General features: G+C 35.3%; 1 protein-coding gene and 1 non-coding gene across 2 annotated transcripts in view; both read left to right on the top strand.

The window, feature by feature from the left end:
- Positions 1-12,065, top strand: part of LOC133338546 (uncharacterized) — a 39,155-nt gene that overhangs the window by 10,453 nt on the left and 16,637 nt on the right. The gene's annotated exons all lie outside the window — the stretch shown is intronic.
- On the top strand, positions 3,884-3,956 carry Trnaa-agc (transfer RNA alanine (anticodon AGC)). The gene has a single exon. It is a non-coding gene; the product is annotated as a tRNA-Ala (tRNA).

The raw sequence follows: 12,065 nt of genomic DNA, 5'->3' as shown, positions 1-12,065 counted from the left end.
AATGGCACGTAGTCGAATGGATGAATGGACGGGCGGACAGACAGACATATTTTATAGTTGATTGATTTTTATCGCAATGTTAACAACATTCAATTTTCTTCATCTGGGGATTTGTGTTCGTATTTTTAGGCCAATGGTGTTATGCTTTTCTTTTTTTGGCCCAAATAAATATCTTTATGTGTGTGTGTTTGTGTACCATTTACCACCTATTTACTCAATGTGGTTGCTTGATTTTTTGGCCATTAAATATTTGCTACATGGAAACGCATTTTTGGAAAAGTCTATTCGACATTTTTTATGATTTACTAATATTTATTTTAGTCCTTGTCGTCTTTAACTGAGAGTGTGACACACTATACGACATTCATGACAAATGGTGTTCATTATGATTATTTTATGTTTATCCTATGACGGAAAGGGCGGACAAATGCAATCCTAAAGGGATTTCAATCGAAATCAACCGCCCTCGACTCCTCATATTATTTTCAAAGTGAGTTGTAAAAACAAAACAAAAGATGTTTTATTACTATTCATTGATGAAATGTCAATGAAATAAAATTTAATTTATGTTAATCCCCACCAGTCGAATAATAGTACGATATGTAAGTACGTGTGTGGTTTTGTTTTTATTGAGTTGAAATTGTCTTCAAGCCCTCTCGAACCACACACACAAATTTATGTGACAATTGTCCATCATAAAAGAAAATCATTGCAGTTTTGTTGGTGTTTTGCTTGTGTTTTATTATGCCACAGTGTCCTGACAATCCTGCTGCCCCCTTGCCAAAGAGTTAATCAAAAGAGAAATTTGTTGTGTAATGAAAACATTTGAATAAACGTTTGTGTTACTTTGCCCTCCTTTATTTTGCACAAATAAAAATTGGAATGTTTGATTGGTTCTAAAAAATTATTGCGTTGCATGCTGGCGGCGATGGTGACGAGAATGGTCCATAAATGTTACGTCATAAAATTTATGTGACAGTTGTAATCATAAAACTACTTGGAAATTATCGACAAATTATGTTATAAACTAATTTATAGTAGACATTATTACTAAAATTTCTAAGGACAATAAAATATAGGAGACATTCGGAAGGTAGAAAGAAAGAAAGTGCTAATAACAATAATGTATCTAAAGGATCAATTCAATAATGTTTTATATATGGCCTAATATTATCTAGATTTTGAATGCATAGATGCCGTCACTTATGTTATCGATGGCCGATTTGTATATATTCTTCGATAGATAACACGCTACGGAAAACCCTATGAAAAGTCTCCTATGTATAAACGAAATCTATAAGACCCATATAGTATATTCCATGGTTATTACCTACCTATATTGTATTTAACATTTATATCGAAATAATTTGGAAAATACATATGCGTAGAGTTGGACAATCTAGTTCACTTAGCGGATCGATCTTTCTCGTTCCCTTTTTAATACAGTTCCTTTGCTCCATATAATTCCTTTGCTCCATATAGTTCCTTTACTCCATACAATTCCTTTGCTCCAAATAGTTCTTTTGCTAGACATAGTTCCGACTCCTACCTAGGTCCATATAGTTCCTTTACTCCATACAGTTCCTTTGCTCCATATAGTTTCGACTCCTACATAGTTCCTTTGAATCTCTCTCGTTCATAGTTCTTTTTTTCGTTTTTTTCCATATAGCTCCTTTGCTCCATATAATTCCTTTACTCCATACAGTTCCTGTGCTCCAAATAGTTCTTTTGCTCCACATAGTTTCGACTCCTCTTTCATCGTTCTTTCCGTTTTTTCCATATAGTCCCTTTGCTCCATATAGCTCCTTTGATCCATATAGTTCTAGGTCCATATAGTTTCTTTACTCCATTGGGTGGCGTAGGGGATGATAGATACCAAGCAACGGCTCTGATTGGCTTTAACATGGCGAAGTCCAGGCTTATCTTGGTCCCTCTTTCATCTCAATTGTGGACACTGACCTCCCCGCGGTGCCACCTGGGGAGCTATTCTCATCACCCGATGAAATAGTGAGCTAATATGTGCCGCGAGTTCACCCATAAGAACTATAAAAAATGGGTTGAGGCGTCGGGTTAGTTGCTCACTCTGGGAAAACCCAACCTACTATGAAAAAGGAAAGAAAAAGAAAACCAAACCCCCCTAATGTTGACGACCCCCGCGAACGTATAAAGGACCACGATCTGCGAATCTGCACTTGGAATGTGCGCACGTTGTACAGAACAGGCGCAGTATTCACTTTGGCGGATATACTCAAGAAGTACAAAGCCGATATTATTGCCTTACAGGAAATGTGATGGAAAGGAACAGGCGTAAGTAAATCAGACGATTACACCCTGTATTATAGCTACCATGAAACGAGACATGAATTTGGCTGCGGATTTATGGTTAACAGGAGAATAAAAGACCTTGTCTCCAGATTCACTCCAGTAGATGAGCGAATTGCTATAATCCGTATAAAAGCGAAGTTCTTTTACATCAGTCTCATTTGCGCCCATGTTCCGAGCGAAGATAAAGATGAACAGACCAAAGACATATTTTACGAGCGCCTAGAAACAGCATATGACCGTTGCCCTGGCCATGACATTAAAATTCTGCTAGGAGATTTTAATGCAAAAATCGGAAGGGAGTAACCGATTTTATCCAAACTTTGTACATTGTAGTATTTCTTCCAAATTCCGTTTAAGTTGTAATATGGGAATTGTCGGTCCACTCCTACTGTACCTTCCACACAAAGTGGTCAAAATTGTCCAAAAAATGTATTTAATATCATGTAAACGGACTATCAAACTTGAACAAATGTTGTACAACCTATTATATTTACTAGGCCTAGATCAAGTCGGAATATCAAGTCCATCTTGTACTTCCCCCAAAAAGTGGTCAACATTTTCTATATTTATATAGTTAACATCAGGTAAATGAAATGTCTGATTTGAACAAAATTTGTACAATCTATTATCTGCACCAAGCCTAGATCAAATCCGAATATGAGACAAATTGTTAAACTTCTTCTTGTACCTCCCCCACAAACCGTCAATATTTTCTTATGTTGAAAATTTAAGCGAACTTTAAATCCGAAACCTCTTAGATAAAACATATTCCTTTTTTATCGTCCTTTTCCCCTTTTTACTTCATCCTTACTCCGCAAACTTTTAGTGGAATCGAAGAAGGAATATGTTTTCAAAAATATATTTTCCTTCTATCTCCAAACCGTGTAAGTCTTTTTCGTCTTTATTTTCAATGGGGTTCCCGCAGACAAGGAATTCATATTCCTTTTCCACTTTTATCCGCTCAGAAAACCTTATTATCGCCTCAAGTATGTACGATAAATATATCTAATTATGCCAAAAAAGTCCGCAAGAAACAGATCCGCATCGCTAAATTTTTGAAAAGAAACCCCTATTTTTGCAACGTTTTAAAACAAATTAAAAACGTTCTCAACAAAACGACATTAACATATAAACATACATACATGCAAATGTGTGTACAGAGATATTCAATTCCACCCGCAACACAACATAAGATATCATTAAGAATTCCAAACATACACCATCAATTAGTTTACACCTTGTCTTATTGGAGACTAAATAGCCGATGGACTGTAATGCACCAACAACAACACTTTGCTCACCTATCACACACATTCACCTTCACACAAAACTATTCGGCTGGTCAATAAATTAGATACGCAAAATATCCACGTTAGCCCCCCCTAAAAACATATGACCGATTGAGTGTTGGCATTTATGTGCGTTTATAGATTGTGGGTGTAAGGGCGAAGAGTGGGGGAAGGGGGACGCCAAACAACATAAACTATTCTATGCATACACAGAAAACAACGAAAATACCCTAAAGGGGGAACGAACATCGTTACACTCACTTCATCGTGGGGATGTAGCTCAGATGGTAGAGCGCTCGCTTAGCATGTGAGAGGTACGGGGATCGATGCCCCGCATCTCCAATTCAAAATATTTTTTTTATTTATTGTTTTTTGTTTCTATTTTTTACCGGAAAATATATTATTTTAGCTTTTTGGTTGATTGTATATCAAGCTAGCTCCACCTTACTGTGGGAGTAACAGTTTGGCCTGAACTTTGTGCATCGCTTCTCTATTTCATCGATGTTGTTGATAAATTGCCTGTCAAATTGTCATTTCAAAATGGGAAATCATCATTGATTATGCACATAAATAATTTTTTTATTTATATTTATTTGTTTTATAAAAAAATCACTCGTTGATATTTTGATACTGCTTATTGTCAATTTAGTTTTCTATTGCAAAGTAATTTTTATTAAAAAGTGTATTTTATAATTATTGATTGTAGTTTTATTTATGGCGAAATTTAATTTTCAATTTGAAGTTGCAGTACCATCATGTCATGTGTGTATTTGATTGTATGCATGTTTGATTTTGTGGAGTCTTTTTTAGTTTTTATGTTGCAAGTATTTGGTGAGTGATATTCAAACACAATTCTATGTTGACATTTGTTAGAACTTGATTCGTGTCGGGAATTAACAAATAAAGTAAATTGAAGTATTTAAGCCATTGTGTGTCATATTTCGTTTTACTATACAACACGGGAAATCGCGTAGTGAGATGGTAGTGTAGCCATATTTTTATACCCTTCACCACAGTGTGGTACAGGGTATTATGCCTTTGTGCATATGTTTGTAACAGGCAAAAATAATCGAGATAAACCCATGGTTCCTTTTGAGGATATGCATAGAATCACTTTCTGAGTCGATTTATGCATGTCCGTCCGTCTGTCCGTCCATGTATTTTTGTTAACAAAGTACAGGTCGCATTTATGATCCGATTTGGATGAAATTTGGCACAGGTCACTTAATTGGCCCAAGGACGAACCCTATTGAAAGTGGGAAAATTTAGAACCTATTGACAAACCCTATTGAAAATGGGAAAAATCGGTTCAGATTTAGATATAACTCCCATATATAATTTCGTCCGATTTAAGGTAAATGGTGCACCAAAGTCCCTATATATCTTTCGATTTGCACGAAATTTGGCACAGACTACTTACTCAGGTCCAGAATGATGTGCGCCAAGTTTCGAGAAATTTGGTTCAGATTTAGATATAGCTCCCATATATAATTTCGTCCGATTTAAGGTAAATGGTGGACCAAAGTCCCTATATATCATTCGATTTGCATGAAATTTGGCACAGCGTACTGAACTAAGTCCAGAATGATGTGTGCTAAGTTTCGAGAAAATCGGTTCAGATTTAGATATAGCTTCAATATATAATTTCGATCGATCTTAGGTAAATGGGGCTCCAAAGTGCCTATATATCTTTCGATTTGCACGAAATTTGACATAGGGTACAGAATTATGTCCAGAATGATACGTGCTAAGTTTCGTGAAAATCGGTTCAGATGTAGATATTGCTTCAATATATATTTTCGACCGATTTAATTTAAATTGTACACTAAATACCCAAAGATTGGCCGATCGGCACACAATTTTGTACAATGTACTGTTACTATAACCTTTCGTGTGTCAAGTTTTCTTGAATTTTTTTCAGATTTACTTATTTCTTTTATATATATTTTCGTCCGATTTTAAGTAAGTGGTACACTAAAGGCCCATACAGACTCATACGCGTACAGAAATGAATAAAAATGAATATCTAGCAAGTTTCCTTGAAATCGGTTCAGATTAGCTTCAATATACTTATAGATAAATATCGCATATTTAAATTCGTTCAATTTCATGTCAAAGTTCGTCGTCATTTCTACGACGTCTGTTAGGAAACATATGTAGAATATCCCCAGAGTGGTGAAGGGTATCATATGGTCGGTCCAGTCCGACTTTACTACTTTGCTGATTCATAACACTTTTTCGAAGAATATGTTCAATGTAGATCCTGAAGGTTCCGTTTTGTTTTTCCAATTTTAAGGTTTTAGCCAAAATCTCCCCCAAAAGGGACTTTAATTGGCATTCCGTGTTATTTAAGAGCAAAAAAACTTTATCGCAGAAAGTTTTTTTTAGGAATTTTAACAATTAAAAACAATGTTCAGTTCTGCCCGGCCAAAATTTTTATACAATCTACCATGAGGATGACATTCAAAATATCTGAAATTAATGGGGCTCCTAGGAGAAAATTCATGTTATAATTGGACCTTGAACACACCGAAAACGACGTGAAAAATATGATTTATATTCTCCGAATACCGAATAGTGGGTCTGCGGACATACGGGCCAATACCAAAACGGGGACCGATATTGATAATTTTTGATAGTGAAATTTGACAGGCAATGAAAATATAAATTACAGCCAATTCAGATGATTAACATACTTAAAATCACACAAATATCGAATATAGGGGGGTTCCATAATATGGGGCTACACCAAAACGTGGACCAATATGTCCCATTTGCAATACCAAATATCCTAGGAGTACTAGCAATTCCTGTGCAAAATTTCAGAGCTCTGTGTTAAATTTTGCGATCTCTATCGTGATTTTAATAGTCAGACAAGCGGACACGGTATTTCAATTATTTAGGAAGAAATCTTCAATAGTTTTCGAGAAATAGATATTTCGTTCTCCAGAAGATGGGGAACATTTGTCGTTTTAAACAGATTGTCACGCCCACAACTTTTGGTATTGTGAACTAATTTTCTGGCTTACTTCGTTTCAATATTTCTACTATAGAATACCATATTTAAATTAAAAATCTGTGCCGAAAAAATAGAATTTGGCCAGGAAAAAAAACCGTGCCGTTCAGAAATCCCGGCGTGCCAAAAATTCTGATTAATACCATTTCTATCTCTGTGCCAAGCATATCTTCAGAAAATATTCAATTTAGGTCAAAGTTTGAACGTAGGTCCCATATACAGATGACCCTATATTATTTTTTCGATCCTTCCCAACGCCACTCTTAACCCCCAGGTCACCTTTCCATAACTTAAGTAGAACGTTTTTATAGAGGGTTAGTGATGTAGGGAAACTCCGGCTACAGTAAAACATGAGACGGTAAAATAAATAAACTTACTTCAACTAACTACAGGAAGGACTCAAACAAACATGTGGCAATTACTTGTAATCTATAGTTGTGAATGTAGAATAGTATTTATACCCACAACTATGTTGTCAGGGTATTATAGCTTTGTGCAGCCCCAAGAGTTTGTAACGCCTCGAAATATTGGCCCTAGACCCACCTTTAAGTATGCCGTCATATCTCTACTAGCTGAATCGATCTAGACATGTGTGTCCGTCCGTCTGTCCATTATAATTTGTAAACACGATACAGGCCACAGTTATGGACCAATCTTCACGAAATTTTGCATGTAGGATGGATTCTGGCCAATGAAGACCCTATTGTTTTTGGTAAAGATCGGTTAATATTTAGGGGATGAAATGGACCAAATACTTAATTTTTGTGGGTTTTTCTGGTCACTCCAGAGGCCGCAATTATGGTCCGAACATCGCGAAATTTTACATGAAGAAGGGGATCAGGCCAAGGAATAAGTATATCTGCTTTGATAAAGATCGGTCATTATTTAGCGGCTCAAATGGACTCAGACTTTTGTGTGAAAAATTACAATATTTTAATTCTATGGCTTATATATTTACTCCTGAAGTATATAGATCCGATAAGTTGGTAGTATATCCAAGAGGAGTGATTGACATTGATACCAAATATATTGATGTATATATTCGGAAGTGGAAGTTACACTTAAATATTTACAGGTGCTTACGTATTCAGATATTATTTAGTAACCCATTACCACATTAGAGTGCGGAAATATGGCGCTGATCGCTTTGCAATTTTCCATGAAGTTTCAATTATGGTCAAAGACAACGCCTATAATTTTCGTTAATGATCAGAATAAAATTTTGGCATGAAGTGGACCGAAAACTTAATTTCTTTTTGTGTTTTCTAGTCGAATATAAGCCAAACATCACAACTCAACCCACCGTGAAGGGAATCTGGACAAGTAATTAGAAGGGCTGTACTGAATATTAGTAATATTCGGAAAATATTTCTGTGTAAGGTAGATGTGCTGTTCACCTCTAATCGGGCAAGTCGGGGCAAATATCACGAAATATTGCCCAGGCTCGGAATAAACATCCACATAAAGTTAGAGTTCCGTGATAGTTGTGTAGGGTATCGTATGGTCGGCCCCGTCCGACTATACTGCTCCGCTCACTGGTTTTAATATATACACGATTAGACATGGAAATACGATTATACAAGTTATTATGTATAGTGATCTAAATGGATTACTTAGCTCCAAATTAGATCTCACTAAAGGACGATTTAGCGGCATATAACTACGGGTAAGACATGAAGGCATATTAAATTTTATTTCACCAATTAGAAAGTTTGAGTCAATTTGACCACGTAAGTCTTATTGAAAATACAGCTCTAAGCATTAAACGTCTTCGTTCTAATGTTGGAAGATCAATAAGTTTTAAGCGATAGGAAGAGCAAATAGGAGGAATTGGGTTTGGACAGAATCCAGTTAGTTTGAATAACAGCTGTAAAACGAGAAACATAAAATACATCCGTATTCTAATGCAGGTCGATACTTAACAATAAACGTTTTGTCATAAAGGGATCGTTTATATCATTTTTTCTTGTCGTTAAAACATTAATAAAAAAATGAATTTGTCCCTGAAAATAATTTCTATTACTAGAAAACACAATATTACCAACAATTTGGGAATTAATACAAAAAAATTCCTCAAACTTTAATAACATCACAAATAAGGAAACAAAACTTTAATATTGATTTTCTTCTCCTTCTAATCTCCACTTAATTGCTGATATAAAAGAAAAAATAAAACAAAAAAGAAAATGGTTCAACAGACAAAAAAACCTAGAAACGAATTAAGAAATAAAAACTTTCACCATTAATTTTTGTTGGATGGGTAGTAAAGTAACAAAAAATCCAAAAGGCAAGAGCAGAACACCCGCCATTAACGAATGGTATTCCCCAAACTTTAGAGACGCTCATTTTTTCAGCAGAGCCATCATCATTTCGTTGTGGGGATTAAACTGCTGACACACGACACGCCATCTTTGACTCTCGCCATAATCATCACCATTGGCATTTGTAATTATCCAAGAGCAGAGGAGCATCATTATCATCATCTGTGTCAACGCTAATGGCACAGTGAGCAACAAAAACAAAACTACAACTCCAACGACAACAACAACAAAAAGTGCCAACAAATTGTGAAGCATTAAGTGGATAATTTTCTTTCTTCGTTTTTTTTTCTTTCGCGTCGTTGTTGTAATTTTCTTAATGATTACGGTGGCATCAGTGCCACCATTAAATAACGGTAATAGCAGAGAACAACAGCTTATAATGGCCGCAGCAGCAAGTGGTAGACATTTACACACACACACCCAAATGCATTACGACTCTTCTGCCAGGATATTGCTGCCTTTGTTAACAATTCTGTGTGTGTGTGTGTGTGTAAATGTGTGTTTCTCCTTTTTTGTAATTCCATAATGACAATGTCAATTTGTGAGGACTGACTGATGAATGTTTGGCGTTTTGCTATTTTTGTTGCCACCATTGCAGTTTGACATGCTGTGAAAAACTGAAAATGAGTGGCTGTTTTTTTCTTGGATTCTTGTCTCCCTTGGTAAGATGAGAGTAAATATGAAACGCATGCGTTGAATGAGAAAAAACCTCCCCCTTTCCTTATTAACCTGCAAAGGAAAGAGAAAACCAGAGTCTACATATCCTTTTGTTAAATGTGCGAGCTTGTCACCAATGTGGGCGTATCCTTAAGGATATCTTATAGTTCTTTCTTTTTCTTATACACAAGTGAAGTTTTATTTTTTTTCTTATTCTTCTTCCGCTGCCATGCCGGTGTACTGGTGTTGCGTATCTTTGTTGGCTGTCGTCGTTAATTTTTATTAATTTGTTTTGTGTGTGTGTTTTTTTGTCATTTTGTTTTCCTTGTTGTTGGTTTCTGTGGCATGAGAATGATAATTGTTGCAATTATAATATTAAATTGAGGGATCATAGCATTGGGGAATACCATTGTATAATAACGTTTATATACTATGTATGTGTGTATGTATTTGTGACAATATAAACCAATATTTTCAGGGTCGTTTTAATTTTTAAATTTATAAAAATGCCTTGAGAGAATAGAAGATGCATTTTAAGGCAATTACGAAATTATAACATAGAAAATTGCGGATGGTTTACCTGATGTCTATATGATATATTGAAGCTCAGATATTCATGAAATATCTATTCTAAAAATTTGTATAGCCCCAGACTTACGGTTAATGAAGATATATACACTTTGCTGCGACAAAAAATGTGATTCGCCGAAAGAAAGAAATCCGAAGTTTCTTGGGACCAAATCCAATATTGTTCTACTTCTTAGGGTAGCCCCCATATACGTTTTTGAAACGTTTTTATTATAATTTGGATCCTCTTTGCGTAGAAAATCTCCTTACGAAAATTAATAAGGGTTTATGTCTTTGGGGAAGACCACATAATTCGATACTCCCTTTATTCGGTATTTTGGGTACTTTTTTCAACATAGTTGGTCCTAATTTGATTTTTTAAATTTTCAATTTTTATTTTCCAACTTGAGTGTCTGCTGTTTTCTCCTGTCAGCAATTTACCATGGCATGGCCCCAATATAAAGGCTCCGATCGATTTTATGTATATTAAATGTCCAGCTCATGATGAAGTTCGATTTTCCGAACATAGTGACTTCTTAACTTATTTGCAAAAGGAATATCGGATTAGAACCTAACTTTGTACAGTCTTATATTAGGTTGGGGAAAAAATCCATTATTTTTTCGGTAGATGGCTGTACTGGTAGATTTCTCGTAAAGTATCGATCAAACAAAAGTAAAAAAATATTTTGCCGTTTTTGGTTTATTGCATTCATTGTGAGTTACAGGGTCTTAAAAATGAAAGCCAACAAAGCGAATATTCCGTACATTTTACAGTTTTTCTTTGACAAAGGCGAAAATGCAAGCTGTCTAAAATTGTGAATGGTGTTTATGGTTCCGATACTGTAACAGCCAATTATGTGCAATTTTGCTTTCGTAGATTCCGTTCAGGAATTTTTAATGTTGCACCTCGCACAGGTAGGCCGGTCGTCGAAACTGTCGATAAAATCGGATAAATGACCGAGAAATGCCTTTAAAATGGCAACAAATTATACAACAAAACGATGCATATTAGGCCCACATCGGACATTCCGAAGCTTGTTAAATAAAGTCCTATAGTTTATATAAAAATAATGGATTAATTTTTCTCCAACCTAATATTTATTTTAAGCGGCATCCTTCTGGAGACAAACGTGTAAAAATCCAAAAAAAAATCACAAATAAACCAGTAAGGAGAATAGTAAAGTCGGACGGGGCCGACTATATGATACCCTTCACCACTTTGGGTATATCCAACAGATGGAATCCTAACATACGTCGCATTTTTGAAGGACCAATGACATGAAATTAAACATGTCAATCTGCAACCTATACTAAATTTTGGTCAGATATAGAGTTGCTTCTTACAATGGCACAAAATTATGTAAATAAATTTAAAGCAAAATATCGAAATCTAAACCGATTTCATCGAAACTTGCCACATGATAGATTACACTTATTTCTGTATGTTTTTTGCATTCGGACAAATGGAAGGATATATAGGGACTTTGGTGGACCATTTACATAAAATCGGACCAAAATATATATCACAAAATTTAACACACATCGTTCTAGACTTAATTAAATCGTTCTAGACACATCGTTCTAGACTTATGTAGGTACTTTGGTGCACTATTTACACAAAATCGGACGAAAATATATATGGGAGCTATACCTAAATCAGAATCGATTTTCACGAAATTTTACACACATCTTTCTAGACTTAATTCAGTACGCTGTGCCAAATTTCGTGCATATCAAAGGATATATAGGGACTTTGGTGCACTATTTACCCAAAATCGGACGAAAATATATATGGGAGCTATATCTAAATCAGAATCGATTTTCACGAAATTTTACACACATCTTTCTAGACTTAATTCAGAACGCTATGCCAAATTTCGTGCAAATCGA

This window comes from Musca vetustissima, unplaced genomic scaffold (genome assembly GCF_032173495.1).
Source record: "Musca vetustissima isolate MV318-11 ecotype Yass unplaced genomic scaffold, APGP_CSIRO_Mvet_v1 utg46481, whole genome shotgun sequence".
Taxonomy (NCBI): Eukaryota; Metazoa; Arthropoda; class Insecta; order Diptera; family Muscidae; genus Musca; species Musca vetustissima.
This window is presented reverse-complemented; position numbering and strand designations above follow the sequence as displayed.